The sequence below is a fragment of the Ceratotherium simum genome, chromosome 25, assembly GCF_057802395.1.
Source record: "Ceratotherium simum simum isolate JZ-2026a chromosome 25, ASM5780239v1, whole genome shotgun sequence".
NCBI classification, from domain to species: Eukaryota; Metazoa; Chordata; class Mammalia; order Perissodactyla; family Rhinocerotidae; genus Ceratotherium; species Ceratotherium simum.
The window spans coordinates 36,093,091-36,106,398 of NC_141924.1; the positions used below are offsets into that span (position 1 = coordinate 36,093,091).

General features: G+C 34.8%; 1 long non-coding RNA gene across 1 annotated transcript in view; it reads right to left on the minus strand.

Annotated features, from left to right (window-relative positions):
• Positions 1-503: 503 nt before the first annotated feature.
• The window catches only part of LOC147913774 (uncharacterized), a 33,403-nt gene continuing 20,598 nt past the window's right edge, over positions 504-13,308 (minus strand). The window contains exon 3 of the long non-coding RNA XR_015556307.1: positions 504-1,590. This is a non-coding gene — a long non-coding RNA (uncharacterized LOC147913774). The remainder of the gene's footprint in view (positions 1,591-13,308) is intronic.

Consider the following 13,308-nt stretch of genomic DNA (forward strand, 5'->3'; position numbering starts at 1 on the left):
GGAGCTAGGCTATATTCTCTGTGTAAGAATGGTCTTTTGTCATTTGTTTGAGCCTGTGCCCTAGTGATTAGGCCAGTATCTGCCTCATGTTGATCAATACACATTAAATAACTAAAGATCCACAAAAAAATTATCAGGCATTTAGACTGCATGAACTTACAGTGCTATATAAATTAAAACTGACTTGAATTCAGATCATTATTTATAATCTGGCGTCAATCTACATTTTCACATCGTCTACTACGGACCTCTCACATTTTATATACAGCTTATAGCTCAACAAAACCAGACCAAACACTCTTCCTGAATATAACAGGAAATTGCACCTATTTTGCATGCTGTTGCTTCTGGCTTGGATGTTTTGCTCTTTCTGACTGCTTGTTAATATTTCATTTATTTTTTAAGACCCAATTCAAATGTCAACTTCTCTTTGAAACTTTTCCAGAATCTCTCACGCAGAATTAATTACTCTCTCTTCTGGTATTTCACAACTCATTTATGCATTCATTAAACAATTATTTATTGAATTTTCCAAGGAGCATACTAGGCACTGTGGAGAAAGAAATGGCTACCTAGAAGAACATTTTACTGTGAATGCCCTAGAGTAAGTTTTCTAGAGAAATTGCATATTGTTATTATTATTGTTTCATATATATACTACCACAATTTTTCTATGAACACGTTCCATGAATTATCCTATTTGTGGTAGTTGTGGTTCTGAATGCTGTCTTTGGCATATAACCAAGGCAAAAAATGTTTGTTGTAATGAAATTAAAATATTCATTCATTTCAGGGCTGCTTCTACAGCTGTATGCTAAAACTTCCAAAGTTTTCTCTGTTATGTACATTATTCTCTGTTAAAAACAATACCTGATCTAACCATACTCAAATCAAGTGGAGCACAGTTTCAGTAAATGATATCTCAAGTTTCATCTCTGCTTCCTCCCCAACTGGCCATTGGCTGTTCCTTCAGGTGAATACTTCCACTGTAATTTTTTATATAAATTACTAACCTATTAACTAGAGAGACAAATAAAACATGTTTTTGACCTAGAGATTTGAGAGTGTCCCATCTTCTACATGTGTTTTGTTTATTTACTCACTTTACAAGATATTCTTTTTCTTCCAGCCAAAACAGCTCAAGAGTTAGACTGATTGGAATAGATTTGAAAGATCTATTCCCTTTAGAGATATTCAAGCCAAGATAGAAGCACTGTTTAGGATGCTCTGGCAGGCAACTTACACCTGCTGTTTGACCAATAATTTATGAGTTAGAATACTCTCCAGAAAGAGGTGTCAAGATTTTTGCCATTGCCATAGAGCGAAATTAGGAAATTTCCAATTGTGTAAACTCTGTATTCTTAATCTAATTCAACCAATGAATGGATGTAGGTTCATATTCCCTGCTCTCTGCAATATATTTTCTCCCTAGACTGAAAACCAGTTCTTCAAAATGGCAGGAGTCTTGATCTTTTCCATGGTTACTTAATCAGTCTTGCTGGTGATTCTTCTACATGTCTCCCATCTCTGATCTTTTTGTTTGATGTCAGGACAGGTGTATTGGAGTCTTCTGCTATAATCAGCTCATATCTGCATGAAGAAAGACAGTTGTCAGTATTTGGCAGCTGTGGTCAAGACATTTTAAGAGAGAGTCCTTAAAGTTCATTTTTTTTCAGTTTTATAACATATTATAATCATCACTTTTTTTGAACATATCAGCAACACCCCTTTCAGTTTTATAACAATGTGTGTTTTTTTGTTTTTTGTTTTGTTTTGTGAGGAAGATCAGCCCTGAGCTAACATCTGTGCCAATCTTCTTCCACTTTATGTGGGACGCCACCACAGTGTGGCCTGACAAGTTGTGCGTGGGTGCGTGCCCAGGATCCGAACCCTGGGCGCCAGCAGTGGAGCACGCACTTAACTGTTGCGCTGTGGGGACGGCCCCAACAATGTGTTTTTTTTAAATGAAGGTACAACTTTAAAATTATACTTTATAATGAGGTTATAGCTTGTTTAATTTTGATTCTTTAAAGAAGGTACAGTAAGAGGCCGGCCCCATGGCTTAGCGGTTAAGTGCCGCTCCGCTACTGGCAGCCTGGGTTCAGATCCGCCCACGCACCGGTGCACCCCTTCTCCGGCCCTGCTGAGGCCACGTCCCACATACAGCAACTAGAAGGATGTGCAACTATGACATACAACTATCTACTGGGGCTTTGGGGAAAAAAAAGGAGGAGGATCGGCAAGGGATGTTAGCTCAGAGCTGGTCTTCTTCAGCAAAAAAATAAAATAAAATAAAGAAGGTACAGCAAAACATTCACTATTATAGTTCATCAATAAAATTAGAACATTTTAAATTTGAGAATACTAGATATTCACTAGAATTAAGTAACAGAAAATGCTGATTTAAAGGAGCAATTCTTTCTATCAGTATTGATTTATACTTGAAAATATAGATTTGTTTTCTATGAAAATCAATAAACATGTTGATTAACAAGGATCATTGTCATTTTGATCTCTTTACGTATAGGCTTTTGAATAACACGTGCATCTAAAAATATGATTTTCAGTCTAAATTTCTTAATCTTTTTTTTTATTATTGAATTAGTAGGATCCATACACCATAGGGCATATTCCTCTGTGCTAATAAAATCATCAAGAGTGACAATGCTGTTAATAGAGAAAATTGGCCACAAAACAAGGAGATTTAGAGGAGGTTCAAGCAAATTATCCATTGTAAAACCATTCACTATTCTACTCCGTTACAATTCAGCTGAGGAAAACGTGAGGATGAAGGCATATTCTCTTTGTTTGTCAGGCCCAGTCAGTACAGAAATATAAATGCCAAATGTGTATAAAACTGGAAGCAACTCAACTTGATTCATCCTAAAATACAGATACAAAATCGATCCTAGACAGAGCAATAGCTCGTTGTGCGGGTTCTGAGGAAATCTTCACGGGTAAAAATTTTCATCACAATGAAGCTGAATCAAGCGTTTATGGGTGTTTTGGTAAGTCATGAATTAGATATACAACTATTTCAATACTTTAACACATTTATTGCACCTTTTTTTTTTTAAATCTCACTGTGGATGTGTCAGAAAAATACAGTCAGCCCGTCATATTTGCATGTTTTACATCCTCAGTCAACCAACTGTGGATCGATAGGCCCACGATGGATGGAACATGTATAGACTTTTTTTTATTGTCATTATATCCTAAACAATATGGTAGAACAACTATTTACATAGCATTTACATTTTACTAGGTATTATGAATAATCTAGAGATGATTTCAAGTATATGGGAGGATGTGCATAGGTTATATGCAAACACTACAATGTTTTACATAAGGAACTTGAGCATCTGTGGATTTTGGTATCTGTGAGGGTCCTGGAACCAAAGCCCTTCAGATATTGAGGAATGACGGTGCTGAGGAATTCTTTTTCTGTTTTAAAATTTTTTTTGAACCACATCTTTCACTGACGAGAGCAACTGCAATTTCTTTCTCTTCAAAGTAGGATTGACAATTTTAGCAAATAAAAATATTTCATGGGACATACTTTCACAAAACATTATTTATTGTTTATCTGAAATTCAAATTTATGTGGGCACCCTATATTTATCTGACAACCGTACTTGAAATACAAAACAAGAAAGTCCTAATTATCACTCAGTTTCAACCTGAACATATGAAAGGTCTGATTGGGATGCTGAGAGAAGGACATTTTCTTTCTGGTTTATTTAGAGTTTTAATCCACTCCCCTGAAGTTGGATATTGACGATGGTGCCTAGAATGTTTTGGTTCTGTAGTCTTCTTAGGATCTTAAGATTTGAGCTTCAGTGAGTAGGGCATGAGCTCCTTTTTCTTCCACTCTGGTCCCAAAGAGCATACATTTGCAAAATGAAGAAGAAAAATCAGTCTGAAAAGTAGGCTAAAGAATCTGGTCAACATTTTTCAGACACCGAGATTCTAGGGTGTGAATCTTTCCGAACACACTGTTGATCATATGTTTTCATGACAAACTGAAAGGAGGGTGTTATGGTGGAAAGAATTTTGGTTTTGGTCTCAGGAGATGTGTTTCATCCTTGCTTCTATCTTTAACTGGATTAAATAATGTAATCTTTTAGAAACTCAGTTCATTTCTTTTTAAATGATGGAAAAGACCTTCCTAAGATAGGCCCTTTCAAATTTAACAAAGCGTAAAGACATATTTCTCATCAAAATAAAAACTTTAATCAAGCCATTATTTGGAGAATCATTTAAAAATTTTGTTATCCCTGAAATTCTGCTGTGTTTTCTTTGCTTCCTCATGACACAGATCTCTTATCCCCTTTTCAATATCATATTGTCAGGATTGAACACATATCTCACACTTAAGAGGGACAAAATAAATATGTGCCCAAATATTGAAGGAATTTTGAGTATAGAATGATAAGGTGAAATTAATATCTGGCTTTATGTTGGTTTAATTATAGAATTTTTTTTCCCAAAGTAGTCAGTATCATGACTTGAATGAAAGCTCCGTGAGGAATGGAATTCTTTTCTGTATTGTTTCATTCTATATTCTAGAATCTAGGAGAGGGCCTGGCACATACTAGGCATTTAATAAATATCTATTTCATGAATTAAGAAGTCTGCAGAACCTGTTTACAGCACCTAAAATGCAATGCCTCTTTGCTTTGAAATGAAATTCAACATAAAATTCTTGGTATAGAGAAGAGAAAATATGATTTTCCTAAATGTGGTCAGTTTATTTTAATTTTATGAGAAATATAATTAAATCTGTCAGTTAATTTAATATGATATATAAACAAAAAAGTTACTTATTGTTTTTAACTTTTGGTTATTAATCTTTTTAATTGTAAAAGTAATAACTGCGTATTTAAAAATGTCTTTCTGAAACTGCTAAATTAAGGGCCACTTTTTTATGAGTACATCTTTTGCTTTTATAATTTAAATCTTAATATAGTCATAATCAACATTTGAAGATTTGAAATGAAAAGGTCCAACAGTGAATTCTCCTAACTTTTTTTGATCTGAGAACCATTTTCTAGTATTAATTTCATAAATGTAAATAACCTGATAAATGTAGTACACACATACGTTTTTACATATATTATACAAGTGTACTCAATTTTTCTAATCTCCTAAATTTACTTAATTTAGTTAGATCTTACTATCAGGTTCCAGTTAAGACATTGAGGAGACAGACAAATCTGAATAAATACATTTCCTGCCTTTAAGGACATTCTGGTATAATCCTTATGATGTGAATCATTTTTCTGTAGATATTTTGTATGGTTTTAAGGGATAGGCCATTTGACTTTTCCACAGCACATCTAGCATAGTGAATTTCAGATTAAAGCCAATAAATTTTTAATCAAGTGCTTCTGTGGGAACAGAAAAGTTATTCAATGAATGCTTTTGGCCAGATTGTACAGATCTCTGTAAGGTTACTAATGATGCTTGCTTTACTGCAGTAACCCTCTCATTTCAATAACTTTACACCTTTCTACACCATAATCACAGCATTTTCAATAATAAATGATGATTATTAAAGATTTTAATGTATCAGGTGCTCTTTAAACAGCTTTTCAGACAGCATCTCGTTTGATTCTCACAAAGAGATAGAAAGAGTTATCACTGTGTTAAAATTGGAAAATGAAGCACAGAGCAGCTTACACAGTGTGTAAGTAGTAGAGCTAAGATTTAAGACCAGACAACAACGGTCAAAGATATATTTCTGTTCATAATTAACACTACAATTAAGTTGCCTTAAGAACCAACTGTTTGCTACCAACTTTCCATTGGACTTCGCAGACCAGAATTGATAATTCATAGTTTTTTCATTTCATAAAAATTTATTTAGCACCTATTATTTGCCAGTTACTCTTCTGCACTAACAAAGCAGACAAGATTTTTGGCCTCATAAAGCTTACATTTGGTAAGAGTAGAGACTGAAAAATAAATGCACAAGATCATTTCAGAGAAATTGTTGTATAATGTAGAATTTGGCTGGCCTTTGCCTCAGTTCTTGGGAGGTAATCTCTAAATCCTTGGAATTTCCTAAATGATGGGAGTGTCTTTGTTGTTCAAGGTGGATCCTGATAGTTTATGCTAACAAGATGATTTATGGTGGGCTCCTAGGTAGCTTACACTAATGAGAAGACTCAGGATCGGGGCTGGCCATGCCAAAAAGACTAACCATGTGATTAGAGTGTTAGGTTTTGAGCAAAGTGATAGCAGCCGACCTCTGGGAGGTGGAGAGGGGCTAGAGATTGAATTCAATCACATGGCCAATAACTCAATCAATAAATCTCCAATAAATATAATAAAACCCCGATAAAAATTAGACATCAAAGCTTTGGTGAGACTTGTTGGTTGGAAAAACACATTGATGTGCAGAGAGAGTGACTTGTCTTGACTCCACGGGGAGAGGGAACCAGTAGCTTTGCATTTAGGACCCTCCCAGACCTTGTCCTATGTGTCTCTTCTTTTGGCTGGTCTTTAATTTTGTCATTTTTGCTATAATAAAAACTACAATTGTAGGTATAGCATTTTTCTGAGTTTTATGTTTTGTCTTAGTGAATTAGCAAACCTGAGGGAGTAGTAGGAACCCCTGAATTGGTAGCCAGTTTGACAGAAACTACAGGCGTCTAGGAACCCCCAAGCTTGAGAATCATGTCTGAAGTGATGGCAGTTTTGTGAAAGAATGTGCCCTTACCCTGTGAAGTTTGGTTTGACTTTGGGTAGTTAGCCTCAGAAATCATTGCAGACAGTGAAATGTTTTCGGAGCAGTTAATCAAGGTGATATGAAAGGGAATGTCTGTGAGTTGGTATTTAGAATGGGAAATCACAGAAGATGGCTCCCAGGGGTGACACTGGAGCTGCGATCTCAAGGATCAGAAAAATCCAGAAATAAGTAATCTAGGAGTAGAATACTCCACGCAAGAGGAAGCAGTAAGTTCAATGCTTTAAAAATATTTTGGGCAAAGAAAGAAGCTTACTAAGTCCAGAGCAGAAGGAAACTGATAGACAAATGACAAAGATAGACAGACGTTGGATCATTAAAGTTAGATTTAACAATTGTGGTAAAGACTGTTTCTGTTCATCAAAGTCCATGTTCTCCTTTCTTTTTTTCTTTTTGGTGAGGAAGTTTGGCCTTGGTCTAACATCTGTTGCCAGTTGTCCTTATTTTGCTGAGAAAGATTAGCCTCGAACTAACATCCGTGCCCATCTTCCTCTATTTTGTGTATGGGATGCCGCCACAGCATGGCTTGATGAGAGACACGTAGGTCTGCACCTGGGATTCAAACCTATGAACTCTGGGCTGGTGCAGCAGTGTGTGAACTTACCCACTGAGCCACCGGGCCAGCCCCATGTTCTCCTTTCTTTATGGGCACACAGCCAGATTACATTTCCCAGCATCTCTTGCAGTGAGGAGGGGCCACGAGATTGAATTCTAGTCAAGGGAAAAATAGTATAAAATATGTGTGTTCTTTCTAGCCCACTATTCTATTTCCTTTTGGAGACCTTGATGCAAATGACAGTGAAAATGTAGGGGATGTTAGAGCCACAAGATAGAAAGGAGCTGCATTTCTGAATCATTACTTGGAGGAGAACCAACTTTCTGATCAGGAGAAGAACATATTACAATGAACAAAAAATAAATTTCCATTGCTTACAGCCATTACACATTTGGGAGTCTACTCTGACTAATAGAGAATTAGGTTTCTTACCCAATGTAAATCAGCGTGATGGCTTTTGCAAACCTTTTGACACTGGAGAGCTTTTAGGTGAGGAGAGATTTGATACTGAGGCTTGAGAGCAAGGTATTGTTAACCAGAATTTTAAAAAGGAATTCTAATCCATAAATTTTAGAAAATGGTAGGAATCAAGCCAATAAGAGAATAATTAAAGGTAGGTGCATGGGCAATATGGCAGTGAAAAATAAAATATAATCTGAGGGCCAGGAGTTTGATGAAAAAATAAATTAAGAAGGAGCACGGACACAGACTGAGTCATTGGCAATTGCTACCAAGACACTAAAATATCCTTAGCTTGTTACTTTTGGCTTAGTTGTAGAGTTCTCTTATATGCTAGATGTGAAGGGATAAGTTTGGAGTAGACAATAATAATAACTATAATTTATTAATTATCAAATATGATTTGGCCTTGACTCTTTACGTATAGTATCTCAAAAAATTTAGATTATCCAAAACATACTATGCTAAAAAGATTATAGCAAGTTAAGATAAAGAGATTTGGGAAGGTTGAGGATAAATAATTTGCTTAAGGTGGTTCAGCTATTACGTAGTAAATCCTAGATTAGAACCCAGTTTGACTGACTTCACTGACTTCACTCCTACAAAGCAACTGCTTCTGAATACTGAACTTAACCAGAAATAATCACTTGTGGGTGATTAGACAAATCCATCTGAATGACTGACTGATCTTGTCACTTTCAATGTAGATATCTTGGCATTGGAAAAACATAATCATAGTTGTATTCCTCTGTCTGCAGAAGATCTTTTTGATCCACCTGTCTCAAATTTAATTGAGCACTTCACTAATGGAAAAGAGAAAGTAGAAGGAATATCAAGTGACTCTAGGTCTTTATTTTATATCACCTTGAGAAAAGCTGTCCAAAAATACTCCTCTTCCCCATTTGCTATAAGAGTGGATTAATATGCTCTGACAGTAGGTGTAATACTCCTATTGCTATAATTATGCTAGGCACAAAGTCCAAAGCGAAACCACATCAACTACACAGCAGGTCTACCCTTTGCAGAACCACACATGGAATAGATCGATTGAAGAGGACAATAGTTTATTTTTTTGCTTGGGGTGTCAAATACATAACTTCTCAGCTACTTCAGTGGTGTAAGTATTTAAAGGAACGCCGTAAAGTAATATTCTGTTTCCATTTGGCATTTACTAGTAGTTTTGTTCTCTTTAAGTGATTTCCAACATTTCTGAAAGAGAACGAAAACAACTTTTATTTAAGCATCTACTTTTTGTCAGGTACTTTTGTCGATGCCATATTTTACAGACAAGGAAATGAAAGCTCAGAGAGGTTAAGTTACTTACTTGAAGTTACAGAAAGTCTGTGGCAGCAACCAAGATTTATACTCAGATCAATCTCAATATAAAAATCTGTGGTCTATTAAAAGTTTGGATTTATAAGCAAAATTGTTTTTATGTTAGACTTTGGCATTTAAAATTTTGAAAAATGAGGGGAAACAATTCTTTCATTTTTTTTTCTGGAAACATATTTGAGTAGACTTTATTCACTCACTCACCCAGTCATTCAACAAATACTTATTGTGTGCCAAATATATACCAGGCATTTTGCTACCTGTAAGTCCTAAAACAATGAACATGGACAAAACTCTGGAACCTCATAGAATTTACATTTTAGGTAGGAGATACAGATAATAAATTAACAAAAGTTTGTTACATGGGGAGATACTTTAAAGTTCCAAATATACGATAATATGGAATTTTCTTTTTAAAGTTCTATTAAAATAGATTTTTTTGTCTTCATCTTCAACTGACTATGAAGTTATATGGCTACCAATGCAAGATGCTGAATTAATTTCTTATATATTTATCAACTTGTTTTACCTTATAGTGACTTACTGTAGTTGTTATTGAGATACGCATAATTCTTAAATGACAAAGAAAAAATAAATCCTGTAACAATGTTCTTCTGAAAAAAGATGTTTTAAAGATTCCGGCAAAGTTGTTTTGACTACTAAGAGAACTCTCTGGATATGCATAGAATCACAAGTAGTGATAGCTATTTTTTTTATCTGCATTTTATTTATCTATATTTTAGAAATCCCTCTATATGTAACAGCCCTGCTGATTAGTCAAAATTAACTACTTTCTAAAAATCCAACTAACAACACATGAAAACTAGGGTAACTTTTAATAAGAAGAAAAAGATGTTTCACCAAACTCTAAATCGATTCACTGGGAGATGATCTAAAGCTGTTTGAACATCTGTTTAAAACGGCACTGGAGAACATGGTTCTTATTGGATTAAATGAAAATACTTCAGTTTGGAAAATTATAGCTTCTAAATGACAATGCATAACGTCGTCCCCATTTCTAACCCGTGCATCTTACCGAGCCCAAACCAGATGCAAACAATTTAGTGGCATTTAATGAAATCTTTGTCTGGAGACCTATAGTGGGATAGTGCCCACTGGTCATTACTCAGGCTTGCCTGGAATTCCATTTATTTTACAGTTGCTCCTAAATATAGAAAATATAATAATCAATATGTCACAATTGCAGTTGTTCAATACATTGCACCTTTTTCTTTCTTTTTTCTGCCTCACAGACTATGTTTCTTTTCTTATTTCTCTTTATTTAGGTGAAAGAAAATGGCTTTAAATGATAGGAACGTCATCCTTTAGCTCTGTTTTCTCCATTGTAGGAGACAGCGCTGCACATGCAAAATTACTCTGCCCAGGGAATTGTTATTTGAAAGCTCTTTAAATCCACTGTGAGAAAACAATCAGGTGGACATATAAATGTGATTGAAACAATTCCAAATTGTTGCCTTTGAAGCTACATTTGCAAGATAAATATGTTTCCATTTATTCTGTGGGTTTTCTTTTGTCTTTTTCAAGATAATAGTAACTAATATGAAATATTTTTGCTCATTCATTTAAATGAAAGCTTAAAGGCACATGGATTATACTTGATATTTTTGTGCCAAAATGTGCTTATATCAATTTAACTTTCTAAGAAAACCTTTCAGTTTTTATCTCAGAGAAAGGCAAAACAACATTAGTTTAACCTACTTGTTAAGAATAATCACATTATAGTTATAAAATTCTCTGGCTATATGGAATTCATTATGATTTGGGAAAAATTTAAACAGATTTTTTTCCTAATGTATTTTTATCTTTCACATTACATATGGTGATTTTATTTTTCATGGGACAGGCCCTGCCAGACAAGTTTGATCAGAAATATGTAATCACGTTCAGTTCTCCCCAAAGAGAGCCAAGAACCGCTAGCCTTCTTCGACCTAGATTCAGACATGGAGAGCAAGGAAGGATTTATCTTTACTGAGAATGAAAGGAGAAAACTGTATATATTTTTAATTGCATAATAGTCACACAAATCAGATAAAATAGTTAATTTGAAACATATTTTCAGTTTCTCAGAAAAATTTTTAAAAAGTGACTTTTTTTTAGTTCCAGAAGATTTGGGATAATTTAGTACCGCTAAAGTCAGTAGTTCCCAAGCATGACGATTTCCACACCCCTTACCTCTCCACTCCGGAGACATTTAGTAATGTCTGGAGACGTTTTTGATTGTCACGTCTGAGGATGTTACTGGCATCTATGGGCAGAGAACGTATATGCTACAAGTACAATGCACAAGACAGCTGCCACAACAAAAAGTTATCTGGCATATGATGTCAATAGTGTCAGGGTTCAGAAATCCTGACTAAGGTAAAGATGATCTTGCTTTGCCATCACTAAGGCTAATTAAAAAGTTCTGTAGAATCTGTCCTGCATGAAAGGAAGCAAGTAATTAAATAATGCTGTGTTGTTTGTGTTTATATACAAACATCTAACAATGGCAATATGACCTATATTTAATATTTTATATCAACTACTACAGAAAAATAATTATACAGAAAAAAAGCTGTGTGATTAACAATTTTTTGAACAGTTTTAAAAAAGGCATTTTCATGATTCTCTTATTCCATGCACCTTTTCACTGCACCAAGTCACTATGGAAATTCTTAGTCTAACAATTTTTATTGAGCTAAATTATCGAGAACTCTGCTACGTGATAAAAAGTTTTGATATTTCTGATTAGAAAATAAAGTTAATCCCATGGCATTTACTCATGCATATTTGACCATGAACCTTTTTCATGTTTCCAGAATGATTGAAAAGAATTTCTGTAATAAGAAGAAATTCACCCAAAGATTTTCACAGAAAGAGTTTATTTTCTGAGACTATCATTTAGCCTTTAGAAATGGGTAAACAAAAGAACGATCTATATATTTCCTAATTGTTTTCTGTTACATATATATATTGGCAATCTGACACTTATTAGAACATTTCAATCAAATGGTCAACAGATGTTATGAGAACATAGGGGAAAAACATGAAATATGGTGAGTTGGGTATTGTGGATTATATAAAAAAGGGTAAGACGCAACGCTGTCTCTAGAATCTTATACTGCGAATGTTTTATGCACCAATACCCAAAATATCTCAACATTAAAAAGGATAAAGTTTTGATGACTCATCCATCTATTAATTAATTTATCCAACAAATATTTATATATAAAAACCATAAATGACAATTCCTATGCTATATGCAGATACGTGGTCTACACACAGGGGCATTACAGTTGCACATAAATGTTCAATAAGCAGGCAATCATGCTTGGTGGTTTGTTCAATGCAGTATTTTTCAATTACTAGCATAGAGCCTGAACATATAAGGCTTAATAAATATTTGTTGCACTAACAAAAATATTGATGAATATATTAATATATATGACATGACAGACATACACCAGGTATAATGGCAGTTTAGAGAAGGAAATAATATACATAGACAGGCATGTCATAAGTGTCTTCATGATGAGGTAGTATTTGACCTGGGCCTAAGGGAATGATAAAATTATTAAAAAATTATGGGAAAATTGGGGAGGGGTGAATGATCCTAGAAAACAAGATAGATTTGGTTTTTGTGCAAGGTAGGCTTTAGAAGATAAAGCATTCTTGTTGAATTACCAGGTAGACAATTAGAAATATGGGTCTGTACCTCAAGAGAAAGGCTAGGGCTAACAATACCAACTGAGGAGGCAGCCACATACTGGTGAAAGAAGGAGCTTGACAGTGAAAGAATGTAGGAGTGAGAAAATAGGGGACTATGGAGAGAAGGGCAGAGAGAGAAACGGAGAGAGAGAAAGGCAGAGAGAGAGATTCGAAGACTGCAGAAGTGAGGGATATACATAAGCATTAATTTTTCTGTGGTCGTGAGTAGCAGGAGAACCAAGAGAAAAATGACTTTTTAAAGGAATTACTAGGTCACAGTGACAAAAATGAAAAGACATCAAAGAAGATGAGGCTTCAGAAAGATCATCAGATTTTTCATGAGGAGGTCTAATATTTCATACACATAAGCCAAGTAATAGAAAAGAGGAGGGACAGAGGTCAAGGGAAAGTTACGTGAAAGAGACATGTAAATTTCACTCCTCCTTCCAGCACCACTTTTGTGGTTCATGGCCTCATTATATTTTACTTGGGCTACAGCCAT